We start from the raw sequence: 17,344 nt of genomic DNA on the forward strand, positions 1-17,344 counted from the left end.
TGGTCCTGGTGCCCGGAGCCCTGAGCTGATCCCGAGCCAAGAGCCTGGAGCTTTGAAACTGGAGCCTTGAGCCTGGAGCTTGGAGCCTGGAGCCATGAGCCTAGAAGAAGACCCCAACCCCAAAGCCAGGAGCCCGGAGCCAGGAAAAAACCTAGTGCCAGGAGCCTTGAGTCTTGAGCCTGGAGCCTGGAACGTGTAGGAACGAATTTGGAAAATGGAGCCATTAGCCTGGAATAAACCCCGAGCCTTAAATGTGGAGCCTAAAACCTTGAGACTGGAACGTCGAACTGATCCTATGCCCAGAGCCTGGAGCCCGGAACCTGGATCCTTGAGTGGGGAACCCGGAGCCTGGAACTGACACTTTTCCTGGCGCCTGAAGCAGGGAGCCTGGAACTGACCCCGAGCATGGAACCTTTTGCCTGGATCCTAGAGCTTGAAGCATGGAGCCTGGAGAGCGGAGCCTGGGGCATGGATACTGGAGTCTTCAGCCCTTACCTCGGAGCATGGCGCCTGGAGCTAGGAACTGATCCCGAGCCTGGAGCCAAGAGCTTGAAGAATGGTGCATTGAGCCTGGAGCCCAAAGCCATGAGCCCAATTACTTGAGCCTGGAATTGACCTCGAACCTTGAGCTTGGAGCCTTTACCCTGGAACATGGAACTTACCCTGAGCCTGCAGCCTTGAGCTTGGAGCCTTTAGCCTGCAGCCTTGTGCTTGGAGCCTTGAGCCTGGAAAACATAGCAACGAACCTGGACTGTGGAGCCTATAGCCTTGAACTGAACTCGAGCCTAAAAAAGTGGAGCCTAAAACCTGGAGACCAGATCTTGGAACTGACCCCATGTCAAGACAATGGAGCCTTGAGGGGGTAGCACGGAGCCTGGAACTGACACTGAGCCCGGAGCCTTTAGCCAAGAGCCAAGAGAATGAAGCACTGAGCCTTGAGCCTTGAGTCAAGAGCCTGGTGACTGTAGCCATGAACTTACACTGAGCCTTGAGCCTGAAGTCTTGAGCCCGGAGCATTGAACTGACCCCGAGGCCGGAGCCTGGAGACCAGAGCCTTGAGCCTGGAGCCAGGTGCCTTTAGCCTGGAACGCGTAGTCACGAACTTGGAGCATAGAACCTGTAGCATGGAACAGTGCCAAAAATATGGAGCCAAAAACCTGGAGCCCAGAGCAACAAAAAACTCGGAGCCCACAGCCTGGATCCCGGAGGAAAGAATGCGGAGCCTGGAGACTGGAGACTGCAGCCTGGAGCCTGGAGCCTGGAGCCTGGACCCTGGACCCAGGAGCATGGAACCTGGAGCCTGCAAACTGGAGCCGAGAGCCAATAACTGACCCCGAAAAACTGAGCCCTTTACTGACCCCAGGCCCGGAGCATGGATCCTGGAGCCTGGAGCCTGAAGCCCTTAACTGACACCAAGCCTGGAGAATGGAGCATGGAGCCTGGAGGTTGGAACCTGGAGCCCGGAACCTCGAACCTAAAAGCCTGGAACTGACAGTGAGCCTGGAGCCTGGAGCCTGGAGCCCAGAGCCCAGAACCCTGAAATTACCCTGAGCAAGGAACCTGGAGTCTTGACCTGGTGTTAGGGGAAAGGAACCTGGAGCTAGGAGCCCAATGTTCAGTACCTGAAACTGACCCTGAACCTAGAGGCTTAAGCCTGGAGCCTTGATCATGGAACTGACCCAAAGCCCGGAGCCCTGTACCTGGAACAAGGAGCCTGGAGTGCGGAGCCTGGATTCTTTAGCCCGGAGCCTGAAACTTAATCTGAGACTGGAGTCTGGAGCCAGTAGCCTGGAGCACGGAGCCTTCAACTGACAAAGACCCTGGAGCCTAGCGCCTTGAGCCTGGAGCCCGTAGAGCGAAGCCTGGAAAGCAGAGCCTGGAGCCTGGAGCATGGAACTGACCCCGAGCCTGGAACCTGGACTCTGGAGCCTGGATCCTTTAGCCTGGAGCCTTGAGCCTGGAGCCAAGAGCCTGAACCATTCAGTCTTGAGCCTGGAACTCACCCCATGCCAAGAGCCTGGAGCTCAGAGCCTGTAGCCCTGAGGGGGGAGCACGGAGCCTGGAACTGACACTTAGCCCAGAGCCTAAAGCATCGAGCCAGGAGCCTGGAACTGACCCCTTACCCTAGAGCCTATAGCCTGGAGCCCACAGCATGAAGCATGGAGCCTTAAGCATGGAGTCTAGAGCCTTGTGACTGGAGCCATGAACTGACCCTGAGACTTTACCCTGGAGTCTTGAGCCTGGAGCATGGAACTGACCCCGAGGCTGGAGCCTTGAGAGCAGAGCCTTGAGCCTGGAGCCAGGTCCCATTACCCTGGAACGTGTAGTCACGAACCTGGAGCATAGAACCTGTAGCTTGGAACTTGGCCCAAAATATGGAACCTTGAACCAGTAGCCTGGAGCCACGAACATACTCTGAGCCCAAAGCCTGGATCCTGGAGGAAGGAACGCGGAACCTGGAGCCTGGAGCCCTGAGCCAGGAGCCCTGAGCCTGGAGCCCTGAGCATGGAACCTGGAGCCTGCAAACTGGAGCCCTGAGCATGGAACCTGATGTCTGCAAACTGGAGCCCGGAGAAAAAAACTGACTTTTATCCCAGAGCCTTGAGCCCAAAGCCTCTAACTGATTCCGATCCCGGATCCTGGAGCGCGGTGTCTGGAACCTGGAGCCCGGAGCCAGGAGCCAGGAGCCAGGAGCCTGGAGCCTGGAGCCTGAACCTGGAGCCTAGAGCCAAGAGCCTTGAGCCTGGAGCCTAGGAACTTACCCAGAGCCTTAAGCCTGGAGCATTAAGCCTTGTACCCGGAGAATGGAACTGCCCAAAAGCCCTAAGCCTTGAACCCGGAGCATTGAGCGCAGAGCAATGAGACTTTAGCAGGGAGCCCGGAATCTGAAGCCTGGAGACTTGAGGCTTGAGCCCTGAGCCAGAAGCCGGGAACTTAACCCTAGCTCGGATTCTTGAAATCGGAGAATGGAGCGTGGAGCATGGAGCCTGGAGCCTGGTGTCTGGAGCCTGGAGCCTGGAGCCTGGAGCCTGGAGCCTGGAGCCTTTAGCCTTGAGCCTGGAGCCTGGAGCCCTTAACTGACCCAAGGCCCAGAGCATGGACCATGGAACCTTGAGCTTTGAGCCTGGAGCCCTTAGCTGACCCCAACCACAGAGCATGGAGCATGGAGCCTGGAGCCCGGAATCTGGAGCCCAAAGCCTGGAACTGAAACTGAGCCAAAGCCTGGAGCCTGAAGCCAAGAGCCCAGAGCCCACAGCCTGGAAATTACCCTGAGCAAGGATCCCTGAGGCTTGACCTGGTATTAGGGGCACGGAGCCTGGAGCCTTGAGCCTGGAGCCCAATGTGGGGTGCCTGAAACTGACCCCGAGCCTAGAGGCTTTTTCCTGTAGCCCGGAACATGGAACTGACCCCAAGCGCAGAGCCCTGTGCCTGGAACAAGGAGCCTGGAGCACGGAGCCGGGATCCTTTAGCCCGGAGCCTGAAACTGATTCCGAGCCTGGAGTCTGGAGCCAGTAGCCTTGAGCATGGAGCCATCAACTGACCAAGACCCTGGAGCCTGTCGCCTTGAGCCTGGAGCCTTTAGTCGTGAGCCTGGAGCGCAAAGCCCGTAGCCTGGAGAGTGAAGCCTTGAGAGAAGAGCCTGGAGCCTTGAGACTGGAACTGACCCTGAACCTGGAGCCTGGAGCCTGGAGCCTGGAGCCTGAAGCCACAAGCCTTATCCATGCAGTCTTGAGCATGGAGTCTGGAGCCTAGAGCGTGGAACTGAAACAAAGCCTTGAGCTTGGAGAGTGGAACTGACCCCGAGCATGGAACCTTGAGCCAGGAACCTGCAGCCCCGAGAATGGAACTGACCTCGAGCTTGAGCTCGAGCTGAAGCTTGGGGCCTTGAGCCTGGAGCCTGGAGCCATGAGCTTGGAGCCTGGAGCCTGCAGCCTGGAGCCTGGATTCTGGAGCCTGGAGTCTGGAGCCTGGAGCCTGGAGCCTGGAGCCTGGAGCCTGGAGCCTGGAGCCTGGAGCCTGGAGTCTTGAGCTTGAAGCCCGAAGCCTGGAACTGAGTCCGTGTCCGGATCCTGGATTCTTGAGCCCGGAGCGTGGAAATGACCCTGTTCCCAGATCCTGGAGCCCAGGGCATGGAACTCCGAGCATTGAAAAAAGGCCGAGCCCAAACCCTGGAGCCTAAAGCCTTGAGACCGGAACTTGGACCTGACCCAATGCCCGGAGCCTGGAGTCTGGAGCTCACAGGCCAGAACATGGGAAAAACCCTGAACCCGAAACCTGGGTCCTGGTGCCCGGAGCCCTGAGCTGATCCAGAGCCAAGACCTTGGAGCTTTGAGCCCTGAGCCTTGAGCCTGGAGCTTGGAGCCTGGAGCCATGAGCATGGAGCATAGAGCCTAGAAGAAGACCCCAAGCCCAAAGCCAGGAGCCCGGAGCCTGGAAAAGACCTCGTGCCAGGAGCCTTGAGTCTAGAGCCTGGAGCCTGGAATGTGTAGCAACGACTTTGGAAAATGGAGCCATTAGCCTGGAATAAACCCCGAGCCCGAAATGTGGAGCCTAAAACCTTGAGACCGGAACGTCGAACTGACCCTATGCCCAGAGCCTGGAGCCCGGAACATGGATCTTTGTGCGTGGAACCCGGAGCCTGGAACTGACCCCGAGCATGGAACCTTTGCCTTCATCCCAGAGCTTTAACCATGGAGCCTGGAGAGCGGAGCCTGGGGCATGGATACTGGAGTCTTGAGCCCTTACCCCGGAGCATGGAGCCTGGAGCCAGGAACTTACCCTGAGTCTGTAGCCTTGAGCTTGGAGCCTTTAGCCTGGAGCCTTGTGCTTGGAGCCTTGAGCCTGGAAAACATAGCAACGAACCTGGACTGTGGAGCCTATAGCCTTGAACTGAACTCGAGCCTAAATAAAAGTAGAGCCTAAAACCTTGAGACCAGATCTTGGAACTGACTCCGACCCCGGAGACCCCGGAGCCTTGAGGGGGTAGCACGGAGCCTGGAACTGACACTGAGCCCGGAGCCTTTAGCCAAGAGCCTGAAGTATGGAGCCCAGAGCCTTGAACTTACCCCGACCCTGGAACCTATAGCCTGGAGCCCAGAGAATGATGCACTGAGCCTTGAGCCTTGAGTCAAGAGCCTGGTGACTGGAGCCATGAACTTACACTGAGCCTTGAGCCTGAAGTCTTGAGCCCGGAGCATTGAACTGACACCACGGCCAGAGCCTGGAGACCAGAGCCTTGAGCCTGGAGCCAGGTGCCATTAGCCTGGAATGCGTAGTCACGAACTTGGAGCATAGAACCTGTAGCATGGAACTGTGCCAAAAATATGGAGCCTAAAACCTGGAGCCAAGAGCCACAAAAAAACTCCGAGCCCAAAGCCTGGATCCCGGAGGAAAGAACGCGGAGCCTGGAGCCTGGAGACTGCAGCCTGGAGCCTGGAGCCTGGAGCCTGGACCCTGGAGCCTGGAGCATGGAACCTGGAGCCTGCAAACTGGGGCCGAGAGCCAGTAAATTGACCATGATCCCAGAGCCTTGAGCCCAGAGCCTAAAACTGACCCCGGAAAACTGAGCCCTTTACTGACCCCAGGCCCGGAGCATGGATCCTGGAGCCTGGACCCTGAAGCCCTTAACTGACCCCAAGCCTGGAGCATGGAGCATGGAGCCTGGAGGTTGGAGCCTGGAGCCCGTAACCTCGAACCTAAAAGCCTGGAACTGACAGTGAGCCTGGAGCCTGAATCCTGGAGCCTGGAGCCCAGAGCCCAGAGCCAAGAACCTGGAAATTACCCTGAGCAAGGAACCTGGAGTCTTGACCTGGTGTTAGGGGAACGGAACCTGGAGCATGGAGCCCAATGTGCAGTACTTGAAACTGACCCCGAACCAAGAGTATTTAGCCTGGAGCCTGGAGCCTGGAGCATGGAAATGACCAAAAGCCCGGAACCCTGTGCCTGGAACAAGGAGCCTGGAGCGCGGAGCCTGGATTCTTTAGCCCAGAGCCTGAAACTGAATCCGAGCCTGGAGTCTGGAGACAGTAGCCTGGAGCACGGAGCCTTCAACTGACCAAGACCCTGGAGCCTAGCGCCTTGAGCCTGGAGCCCGTAGAGCGAAGCCTGGAAAGAAGAGCCTGGAGCCTTGAGCATGGAACTGACCCCGAGCCTGGAACCTGGACTCTGGAGCCTGGATCCTTGAGCCTGGAGCCAAGAGCCTGAACCATTCAGTCTTGAGCCTGGAACTCACCCCATGCCAAGAGCCTGGAGCTCAGAGCCTGTAGCCTTGAGGGGGGAGCACGGAGCCTGGAACTGACACTTATCCCGGAACCTTGAGCCCAGAGCCTGAAGCATGGAGCCAGGAGCCTGGAACTGACCCATACCCTAGAGCCTATAGCCTGGAGCCCACAGCATGAAGCATGGAGCCTTAAGCATGGAGTCTAGAGCCTTGTGACTGGAGCCATGAACTGACCGTGAGACTTTACCCTGGAGTCTTGAGCCTGGAGCATGGAACTGACCCCGAGATTGGAGCCTTGAGATTATAGCCTTGAGCCCGGAGCCAGGTCCCATTACCCTGGAAAGCGTAGTCACGAACCTGGAGCATAGAACCTGTAGCCTGGAACTTGGCCCAAAATATGGAACCTTAAACCAGTAGCCTGGAGCCACGAAAATACTCTGAGCCAAAAGCCTGGATCCGGGAGGAAGGAACGCGGAACCTGGAGCCTGGAGCCTGGAGCTTGGAGCCTGGAGCCCTGAGCATGGAACCTGGAGCCTTCAAACTGGAGCCCTGAGCATGGAACCTGATGTCTGCAAACTGGAGCCCGGAGAAAAAAACTGACTTTTATCCAAGAGCCTTGAGCCCAAAGCCTCGAACTGACCCCGATCCCGGATCCTGGAGCACGGTGTCTGGAACCTGGAGCCCGAAGCCTGGAGCCTGAACCTGGAGCCTAGAGCCAAGAACCTTGAGCCTGGAGCCTGGAACTTACCAAGAGCCTTAAGCCTGGAGCATTAAGCCTTGTACCCGGAGAATGGAACTGCCCCAAAGCCCTAAGCCTAGAGCCCGGAGCCTTGAGTGCAGAGCAATGAGACTTCAGCAGGGAGCCCGGAATCTGAAGCCTGGAGACTTTAGGATTGAGCCCTGAGCCAGAAGCAGGGAACTTAACCCGAGCTCGGATTCTTGAAATCGGAGAATGGAGCGTTTAGCGTGGAGCCTGGAGCCTGGAGTCTGGAGCCTTGAGCCTTTAGCCTTGGGCCTGGAGCCTGGAGCCCTTAACTGACCCAAGGCCCGGAGCATGGAGCATGGAGCCTTGAGCTTGGAGCCTGGAGCCCTTAACTGACCCCAACAACGGAGCATGGAGCATGGAGCATGGAGCCTGGAGCCGGGAATCTGGAGCCCAAAGCCTGGAACTGAAACGGAGCCAAAAGCCTAGAGCCTGGAGCCAAGAGCCCAGAGCCCACAGCCTGGAAATTACCCTGAACAAGGAACCCTGACCCTTGACCTGGTGTTAGGGGCACGGAGCCTGGAGCCTGGAGCCCAATGTGAGGTGCCTGAAAGTGACCCCGAGCCTAGAGGCTTTAGCCTGTAGCCCGGAACATGGAACTGACCCCAAGCCCAGAGCCCTGTGCCTGGAACAAGGAGCCTGGAGCACGGAGCCGGGATCCTTTAGCCCGGAGCCTGAAACTGATTCCGAGCCTGGAGTCGGGAGCCAGTAGCCTTGAGCATGGAGCATTCAACTGACCAAGACCCTGGAGCTTGGCGCCTTGAGCCTTGAGCCTGGAGCCTGGAGCCTTTAGTCGTGAGCCTGGAGCCCAAAGCCCGTAGCCTGGAGCGTGAAGCCTTGAGAGAAGAGCCTGGGGCCTTGAGCCTGGAACTGACCCTGAACCTGGAGCCTGGAGCTTGAGCCTGGAGCCTTGAGCCTGGAGCCTGAAGCCAAGAGCCTTAACCATGCAGCCTTTAGCATTTACCCTGGAGCCAAGAGCATGGAACTGACCCAAAGCCTTGAGCTTGTAGGCTTGTGCCCGGAGCAAGGAACTTACCCCGAGCCTGGAGCCTTGAGCTTTGAGCCTTCAGCCTCGAGCCCGGTGCCGGGAGCCTGGAGCCTTCAATGCGTAGCAACAAGCCTGGAAAATGGAGCCATTAGCCTTGAACTGACCCCGAGCTTTAAATGTGGAGCCTCAAACCCGGAGACCGGAAATTGGAACTGACCCCATGCCCAGAGCCTTGAGCCAGTAGCCTTGAGCCTTGAGTGGGGAGCTCGGAGCTTGGAACTGACACTGAGCCCTGAGCCTTTAGCCCGGAGCCTGAAGAATGGAGCCTCGAGCCTGGAACTGACCCCGAGCATGGAGTCTTTAGCCAGGATCCCAAAGCTTGAAGCATGGAGCCTGGAGTCTGGAGCCTGGAGCATGGAGCATGGAGCTTGGAGCCTGGAGCCCTTTACAGACCCCAAGCCTGGAGCATGGAGCCTGGAGCTTCTAGCCTGGAGCCTGGAGCCCTTAACTGACCCCAAGCCCAGAGCATGGAGCCTGCAGCTTGGAGCATGGTGCCTTGGAGCCCGGAACCTGGAGCCCAAAGCCTGGAACTGACACTGAGCCTTTAGCCTAGAGCTTTGAGCCTTGGGCCCAGAGCCCACAGCCAGGAAATTACTCTTTGCAAGGAACCTGGAGCCTTGACCTGGTTTTTGGGGCATGGAGCCTGGAGCCTGGAGCCCGATATGCGTTCCTGAAACAGACCCCGAGCCTAGAGTCTTGAGCCTTGATCCTGGAGCACGGAACTGACCCCATGCCCGGAGCCCTGTGCCTTGAACCAGGAGCCTGTAGCGCGGAGCCTGGATCCCAAAGCCCGGAGCCTGAAACTGATCCCGAGCCTGTAATCGTGAGCCGGTTGCCTGGAGAAAGGAGTCTGCAACTGACCAAGACCCTGGAGCCTTACGCCTTGAGCTTGGAGCATGTAGCCGTGAGCCTGGAGCCTTTAGCCTAGTGCGTAGAATCTAGAGCCCAGTCCTTAAAGACTTGAGCCCGGAACCCACATACTCGAAGTTACCCCGAGCCCGGAGAAAAGAACCCGGAGCCTTGAACTGACCATGAAGATTGAGCCTTGATCCCTGAGCCTTGAACCCGAACACTGGAACTTACCCCAAGCCTGGATCCAGTAGCATGGAGCCGTGAGCTTGGAGCCTGGAGCATAGAGCCTGGAACTGACCTTAAGTCTGGACCTTGGAGCCTGGAGCATAAAAATGACCCCAAGCCCAGAGCCCTGAACATGAAGCGTTGAGCGCCGGAGCCTGGAATTGACCCCGAGCACAGAACCTTGAGCTCTGAACCTGGGGCCCGGAGCATGTAGCCGTGAGCATTGAGCCGTGAGCCAGGAGCCGGGAGCCCAAAGCCTTGTACAGACCGCAAGTCAAGAACCTGGATCCTGGAGTCTTGAGCCCGGAGCCTGGAAATGACCCTGTGCCTGGAGCCTTGAGCCCAGAGCCTAGAACTGACCCCGAGGTAAAAACCTTGAGCCAGGACCCTGTAGCCCGGAGACTGGAACTGACCTCGAACCTGGAGCCTGGAGCCTGGAGCCTTGAGCTCTGAGCATTGAGCTGTGAGCATGGAGCCATGAGCCTGGAGCCTGCAAACTGGAGCCCGGAGCAAAAAACTGACCCTGATCCCAGAGCCTTGAGCCCAGAGCCCTGGAACCCTGGAACTTTCCCCAAGCCTGGAGCCTGGAGCTCGGAGCATTGAGCCGTGAGCATGGAGCCGTGAGCCTGGAGCCTGGAGTCCGGAGCCTAGAATTGACCCAGAGTGCGGAGCTTTAAACCTGGATTCTGGAGCCCGGAGTGTGGAAATCACCCCGTTCTCAGAGCCTGGAGCCAGGGGCGTGGATCCCCGAGCATGGAACTTACCCCGAGCCCGAAGCCTGGATCCTGGAGCCCGAAGACCAGAGCATGGAATACACACCGATCCCGAAACCTGGGTCCTGGAGACCAGAGACTGGAACTGATCTTTAGCCTGGAGCTTTGAGCCTGGAGCCAGGAGCCTTGAACTTGGAGCCTTGAGCCTAGAGCCTGGAAGAAGACCCCGAGCCCAAAGCCTGGAGCTCGGAGCCTGGAAAAAACCCCGTGCCATGAGCCTGGAGCCCTGGGTGTGCAACCCCAAGCATGCAATTTACCCCGATCAAGAAGCCTGGTGCCTGATAGCCGGGAGACCGGAACTTGGAACCGACTCCATGCCCGGAGCCTGGAGCCTTGAGCTTGGAGACTTGAGCCTGGAGTCTGGAACTTGGAGCCTTGAGCCTGGAGCTTTGAACTGAACCGGAGACTGGAGCCTGGAGACTGGAGCATGGAACTGACCCCGAATCCGGAGCCCGGATACTGGATCGATGAGCCTGGAGGCTGGAACCTGGAACCTGGAACCTGTAGCCCGGAGCCTTGAACTGACGCCGGACCCTAGAGCCCGAGAGCCTGGAGCCTCGAACTGATCATGAGCCTGGAGCCTGGAGTGAAGAGCCTGGAGGAAGACAACAAGCCCAAAGCTTGGATCACGGAGACTGGAGCCAGGAGACTGGAACTGACCCCGAACCCAAATCCTGGAGCCTGGAGGCCAGAGACTGGAACTGATCACAAGCCCATAGCCTGGAACGCGGAGCCTGGAAAAAAACCCGTGCCATGAGCCTGGAGCCCTGGGTTGGCAACCCCAAGCATGCAACTTACCCCGAGCAAGAAGCCTGGTGCCTGAAAGCCGGGAGACCGGAACTTAGAACCAACTCCATACCCGGAGCCTGGAGCCTTGAGCTTGGAGACTTGAACCTGGAGTCTGGAACTTGGAGCCTGGAGCCTGGAGCTTTGAACTGAACTGGAGACTGGAGCCTGGAGCCTGGAGACTGGAGCATGGCACTGACCCTGAATTCGGAGCCCGGATACTGGATTGATGAGCCTGGAGCCTGGAACCTGGAACCTGGAACCTGGAACCTGGAACCTGGAGCGCGGAGCCTGGAACTGACGCCGGACCCCAGAGCCCGGGAGCCTGGAGCCTCGAACTGATCACGAGCCTGGAGCCTGGAGTGAAGAGCCTGGAAGAAAACAATAAGCCCAAAGCCTGGATCACGGAGACTGGAGCCAGGAGACTGGAACTGACCCCGAACCCAAATCCTGGAGCCTGGAGGCCAGAGACTGGAACTGATCACGAGCCCATAGCCTGGAACGCGGAGCCTGGAGCTTTGAGCCTGGAACCTGGAGCCTGGAGTCTGGATCCTGGAAGATGACTCTGAGCCCAAAGACTGGAACCCGGAGCCCGGAGCCTTGAGCAAGGAACCTTGAGACTGGAACTGAACCCGTGAATGGAGCCTGGAGCCCAGAGCCTGGATCTTTGATTGAAGAGCCTTGAGCCAGGAGTTTCATGCTTGGAAATGACCCCGACCCCAGAACCTGGGGCCTGGAACCCGAAGCCTGGAACTGATCCCGAACCCGGAGCCATGAGCTTTGAGTCGGGAGCATGGAGCCTGGAAGAAGACCCAAAGCCCAAAGTCTGGAGCCCGGAGACTGGAAAAAACCCTGTGCCCAGAGTCTTGAGCCCAGGGTGTGGAACCCGAAGCCTGGAGCCTGGAGCCTGAAGCCTGGATCCCAGAACTTTGAACTTACCCAATGCCTCGGAGCCTTGAGTGCGGAGCCTGGAGCCAAGAGCCTTTAGCCTGGAGCCTGAAGCCTTGAGCCTGGAACCTGCAGCCTGGAGCTTTGAGCCGGGAGAATGGAGCCTGGAAGAAGACCCAAAGCCCAAAGTCTGGAGCCCGGAGACTGGAAAAAACCCTGTGCCCAGAGTCTTGAGCCCAGGGTGTGGAACCCGAAGCCTGGAGCCTGGAGCCTGAAGCCTGGATCCCAGAACTTTGAACTTACCCAATGCCTCGGAGCCTTGAGTGCGGAGCCTGGAGCCAAGAGCCTTGAGCCTTGAGTCTGGAGCCTGAAGCCTTGAGCCTGGAACCTGCAGCCTGGAGCATGTAGCCTTGCGCCTGTAACTTGAAGCTTGGAGCCTGGAGCGCTGAGCCTGGAGCCCAGAGCCTATAACTTACATTGAGCCCGGAGACTGGAAAAAACCCCGTGCCCACAGTCTTGAGCCCAGGGTGTGGAACCCGAAGCCTGGAGCCTGGAGCCTGAAGCCTGGATCCCAGAACTTTGAACTTACCCAATGCCTCGGAGCCCTGAGTGCGGAGCCTGGAGCAAAGAGCCTTGAGCCTGGAGCCTGAAGCCTGAAGCCTTGAGCCTGGAACCTGCAGCCTGGAGCATGTAGCCTTGCGCCTGTAACTTGAAGCTTGGAGCCTGGAGCACTGAGCCTGGAGCCCAGAGCCTATAACTTACATTGAGCCCGGAGCCCTGAACCATAAGCCTGGAGCCTGGTGCATGTAGCCTTGAGCCTGGAACTTGAACCTTGGAGCCTGGAGCCCTGAGCCTGGAGCCCGACGCCTGGAACTGACACTGAGCCCGGAACCCTGAGCCCTAAGCCCGGAACCAGGAGCCTGGAGCCCGGAGCCTAGAACTCACCACACGTCAGGACCTAAGAGACCTGAGCCTAGAAATGACCCTGTACCTTGAGCCTGGAGCCCGGAGCTTTGAGTGCGGAGCCAAGACGTAGGACGCTGGAACCCAGAGCCTGGAACTGACCCTGAGACTGAAACCTGGAACCCGGAGCCTGGAACAAACCTTAACCTGGAGCCTGAAGCCTTGAGCCCGGAGCTAGGAACCCGGAGCTTGGAGCTTGGAGCATGGAGCCAGGAGCCTGGAGCTTTGTGCATGGAGCCTGGAGCCCGGCGCCCTGAGCGTGGAGCATGGTGTCTTGAATCTGGAGCCTGAAGCCCGGTGCCCAGAGCTTGGAACTGACCCCGAACCCAGAGCTTTGAGCCTGGAGCCTTGAGCCCGGAGCCTTGAACTGACCACAATCCTTGAGTCTGGAGCCTTTTGCCTGGAGATTGTAGCCTGGAAAAGACCAAAAGCTAGGAGCCCGGAGCCCGGAGACCGGAGCCTTGAGCCCGAAGCTTGGAACTGACCTCGAGCCTGGAGCAAGGAACGCAGAGCCTGGACCATGGAGCCTGGAGCCCGGAACTCGGAGCCCAGACCTCAGAGCCTAGAGCCAGGAGCCTAGAGCCTTTAGTCTGGAGCCTGTAACTGAGCCCGAGCTTGGAGCCCAAACCCTGACACTGGCCTGAACCCTGGAACTTTAGCCCGAGCCCGGAGCCCCAACCCTGTCCCTGGCCTCAGCCCTAACCCTAAACCCTGGAACTAAGCCCGAGCCTTGTGCCCTAACCTGGCCTCAGCCCTAACCCTAACCAGGAATGAGGATGTGATTTTCAGTCCCAGGGTGAAGCTTTAAGGTGGCTGAATAAGAAAGGGGGAGGGGGGAGGGAGAGAGAGTCAGACAGTAAGTAGGCAAAATAGTCAATACATTTTATTGATAGAGCACTTTTCAAAGACACAGTCAAAGACACAGCAAGTGCAATCAGTTTGTAGAAGCCCGAGTCACACCGAAGAAAGGCAAGGAGGGCCAGGGTTCAGCCCCAACTGTGTGGCTGCAATGTGGGGTGGAATTCCGTCTCCACGGGAGGGTTTTAAAAATGCCAGAACTCACTGTGCAGCTTTAAGGTGGCTGGACGAAAGAGTGGTTGAGAGACAGAATAAAAAAGAGTAAGACCAGGACAGGGAGGAGCAGAGTTCTGAAAAATGGCATCAGACGTTTTGAGTTTTACCGTTATCAAGCTCCACCTGAGAAAAGCACCAGAGGTCAAAAAGGGGTTAGGCTTACAGGGGTTCTGTCTGGGACAAAAAAAAAAAAAAACCAAAGTCCCACAATACGGTTCGAGTTTTACCGTTATCAGGTTCCAGATGAGAAAAACTCCGGAGGTTAAAATGGGGATCAGCTATCCGGCGTTCTGTCTTTTAAAGAACATAACAGATTCCCACACAGGCCTGTAAAAAAAAGAAAAGTCCCACACAGGCCTGGAAAAAAGACAGAGTCCACACGGTCCACCGGCCGTCCCGACCAAATCCTGACACGGGTAAGCGCGACATTTCCCGGCGTTCCTCCTCCTCAGCGCATGCCAATGTGCAGCTTCAAGGTGGATGGAAGAAAAAGAGGGAGGGAAGGGGAAATGAAGAACCAGGACCCGGGCGAGAGTTCTTCCGCGAGTGTGAAACTCTGATGTTGGGAAGCATTCCGTTCCCACTGGGGGGGGTTTGAAAAAGTTCCAAAACTCAGTGAGAAGCTTTAAGGGGGCTGGAGAGAAAAGAGGGGGCGAGAGGGGAAAAGATTCAGACCTGGAAAAAGGTTCGGTTTCGGGCTGAAGTTGAGGAGAAGCCCTGGAGGTTAAAAAAAAAAAAAGGTTTAAGGCTTATAGTGGTTGTCTCTGGAAAAGAAATAACAAAGTTCAACATACGGTTCATGTTTTATCGTTATCCAGCTCCAGATGAGAAAAGAACCGGAGCTCAAAAAAGGGGTTAGGCTAACCGGTGTTCTGTCTCTGGAAAAATAACAATGTACAACACGGGCTGGAAAACAGACAGAGTCCACACCGTCCACCAGCCGTCCCTGTCTAACCCTGACAAGGGTCAGTGAGAAATTTCCCAGTGCTCTTCCTCGTTCATGCACGCAAGTGTGCAGCTTTAAGGGGGTTGGAGGAAAGAGGGAGAGAGAGAGCAAGAGAGAAAAAAAGACAAAGAATCAGGACCATGGACAGAGTTCTTCCTCTAGAGTGAGGTTGCAATGTAAGGCAGCATTCCATCTCCACGGGCGGTTTGAGAAATGCCAGAACTAAGTGTGAAGCTTTTACGTTCTACTCGACACAAAACATCCTTGTCTTAAAAGTGACCAAATCAGCTGCTCCTTGCGTGACACGCTTTAAAATGACATTTTTAACAATATAGTCAGAAAAGCATGAAAACACTAAAAAACAAGTCAAAAATAAATGTTTGATGGCTATTTTGTCATAGTCTCTCAGGTCCTGATGTTCTGCTTGTGATAAAACATCCTTGTCTCAAAGTGACAAAAAGTGATTCTTATCGGGTGAAACGCTAAAAAATGACATTTTTTCCTCTTCTACTGAGAAAAGCATGAAAACACTAAAAACAAGTTAGAAAAAAGTGTTTTATGGCTGTTTCTTAAAAGTCTTCTACAATCATGAAGTTCTGCTTGAAAAACAACATCGTTGTCTTAAAGTGACCAAAACAGCTTCTTATCGTCTGAAACGCTCAGATGAAAATTTTGAATCTTCTACTCAGAAAAGCATGAAAAAACTAAAAACAATAAAGAAATAAGTGTTTTAAGGCTGTTTTGTCAAAGTCTTATCAGTTCATGATGTTTTGCTTTAGAAAAAAAACATCCTTGTCTCAAAGAGACAAAAAAAGCTTCTTATCGTCTGAAACGCTCAAAAATGACATTTTTACCTCTTCTACTGAGAAAAGCATAACAACACTAAAAACAAGTCAGAAATAAGTGTTTTATGGCTGTTTCTTAAAAGTCTTATCAGTTCATGAAGTTCTGCTTGAAAAAAATACATCTTTTTCTCAAAGTGACCAAAACAGCTTCTTATCGTCTGAAACGCTCAAAAATGACATTTTTACCTCTTCTAAGACAAGCGAAAAAACAGTAAAAAAGAGTGAAAACGAAACAACAATAAGAAAGAGTCAGAAATAGGTGTTTTATGGCTGTTTCTTAAATGTCTTCTCAAATAATGAAGTTCTTCTTGAAAAAAAATCTTTGTCTCAAAGTGACCAAAACAGCTTCTTTATCGTCTGAAACGCTCAAAAATAACATTTTTTCCTCTTCTACTCAGAAAATCATCAAAACACTAAAAACAAGTCAGAAATAAGTGCTTTATAGCAGTTTTGTTAAAGTCTTTTCAGTTCATGACGTTTTGCTTGAGAAAAAAACATCCTTGTGTCAAATTGACCAATATAGCTTCTTATCGCGTGAAACGCAAAAAAATGACATTTTTACCTATATTGTCAGAAAAGCATAAAAACACAAAAAACAAGTCAGATATAAGTGTTTTATGGGTGTTTTGTCAAAGTCTTCTCAGATCATGAAGTTCTGCTTTAGAAAAAACATCCTTTTCTCAAAGTGACAAAAACAGATTCTTATAGTCTGAAACCCTCAAAAATAACATGTTTTCCACTTCTAGTCAGAAAAGTAGAAAAACCAAAAAAAAAAAAAAAAAAAAAAAACAAACAAAAAAAAACAAGTCAGAAATATGTGGTTTATTGCCTTTTTTTCCGAGTTTTATCGGTTCTTAAAATTTTCCTTGAGACCAAGACTTTCTTGTCTTAAAGTGACAAAAACGCTCAAAAATGACATTTTTGCCTCTTCTACTCAGAAAACAAGGAAAACGGAGAGGTCTGGGCATTTTCGTGAGCCTGAAGCCTCTATCCCAGCGAAAGAAGCCCGGAGCCTCTAACCTGGAACTGAACACGAGACCGGAGCCTTGAGCCCGTAAGCCTGGAAATGACCCCAAACATGCTGCCCGGAAGCCGGAGCTCGGAACCCGGAGCCTGGAGTCCGGACCCCGGAGCTCGGAGCCAGGAGGCCGAAGACCGCAGTACGGAACACGGAGCACCAAGCCCCGAGTCTTTTACTGAACCCGAGCCCGGAGTCTGGAGACGTTAACCTGGAGAACGGAGCCTGCAACTTAAAAATAACCTTGAGCTCGGAGCCCAGATCCTCAAACTGACCCCGTGCAGGGAGCCATGAGCCCGGAGCTTGGACCTGACCACGAGCAAAGAGACTGGAACTTACCCCGAGCCTGGAGCCCGGAGCATGGAGCCGTGAGCCGTAAGCATGGAGATTTAAGCCTGGAGTCCGGAGCCTGGAAATGACCCGGTTCCTGAAGCCTGGAGCCTGGAGCCTGGAGCGCGGAACTTGGAGCGTGCAGCCTTGAGCCCGTACCTGGACGCTGGAGCCTGGAACTTACCGCGGGAATGGAACCTTGAGCCCGGACCCTGAAGCCTGAAGACTTGAAATTACCCCGTACCTGGAACATGGAGCTTGGAGCCTAGAGCCCATTGACTTGAGCCTTGAACTACCCATAGTCTTGACCTTGGAGCCTTGAGCCCAGAGCATGGAACTTACCCCGAGCCAGAAGCCTAGCGCCTTAAGCCGGGAGACTGGACCTTGGAACTGACTCCATGCCCGGAGCCTGGAGCCTGGAGCATAGAGCCTTTAGTCTTGAGCCTGGAGCCCGCAGCCAGAAGCCCGCAGCCCGGAGCATTGCCTGTAGCCTTGAGCCCGGAGCCTTGAGCCTAGAGCCTGAAGCCTGGAGCTGTGAGCCTGGAGCCTGGAGTCTTGAGTCTGGAATCCTGACCCCGGAGCATGGAGCCCGGAGCCTGGAACTGACCCCGAG

The sequence above is a fragment of the Sphaeramia orbicularis genome, chromosome 4 (genome assembly GCF_902148855.1).
Source record: "Sphaeramia orbicularis chromosome 4, fSphaOr1.1, whole genome shotgun sequence".
Taxonomy (NCBI): domain Eukaryota; kingdom Metazoa; phylum Chordata; class Actinopteri; order Kurtiformes; family Apogonidae; genus Sphaeramia; species Sphaeramia orbicularis.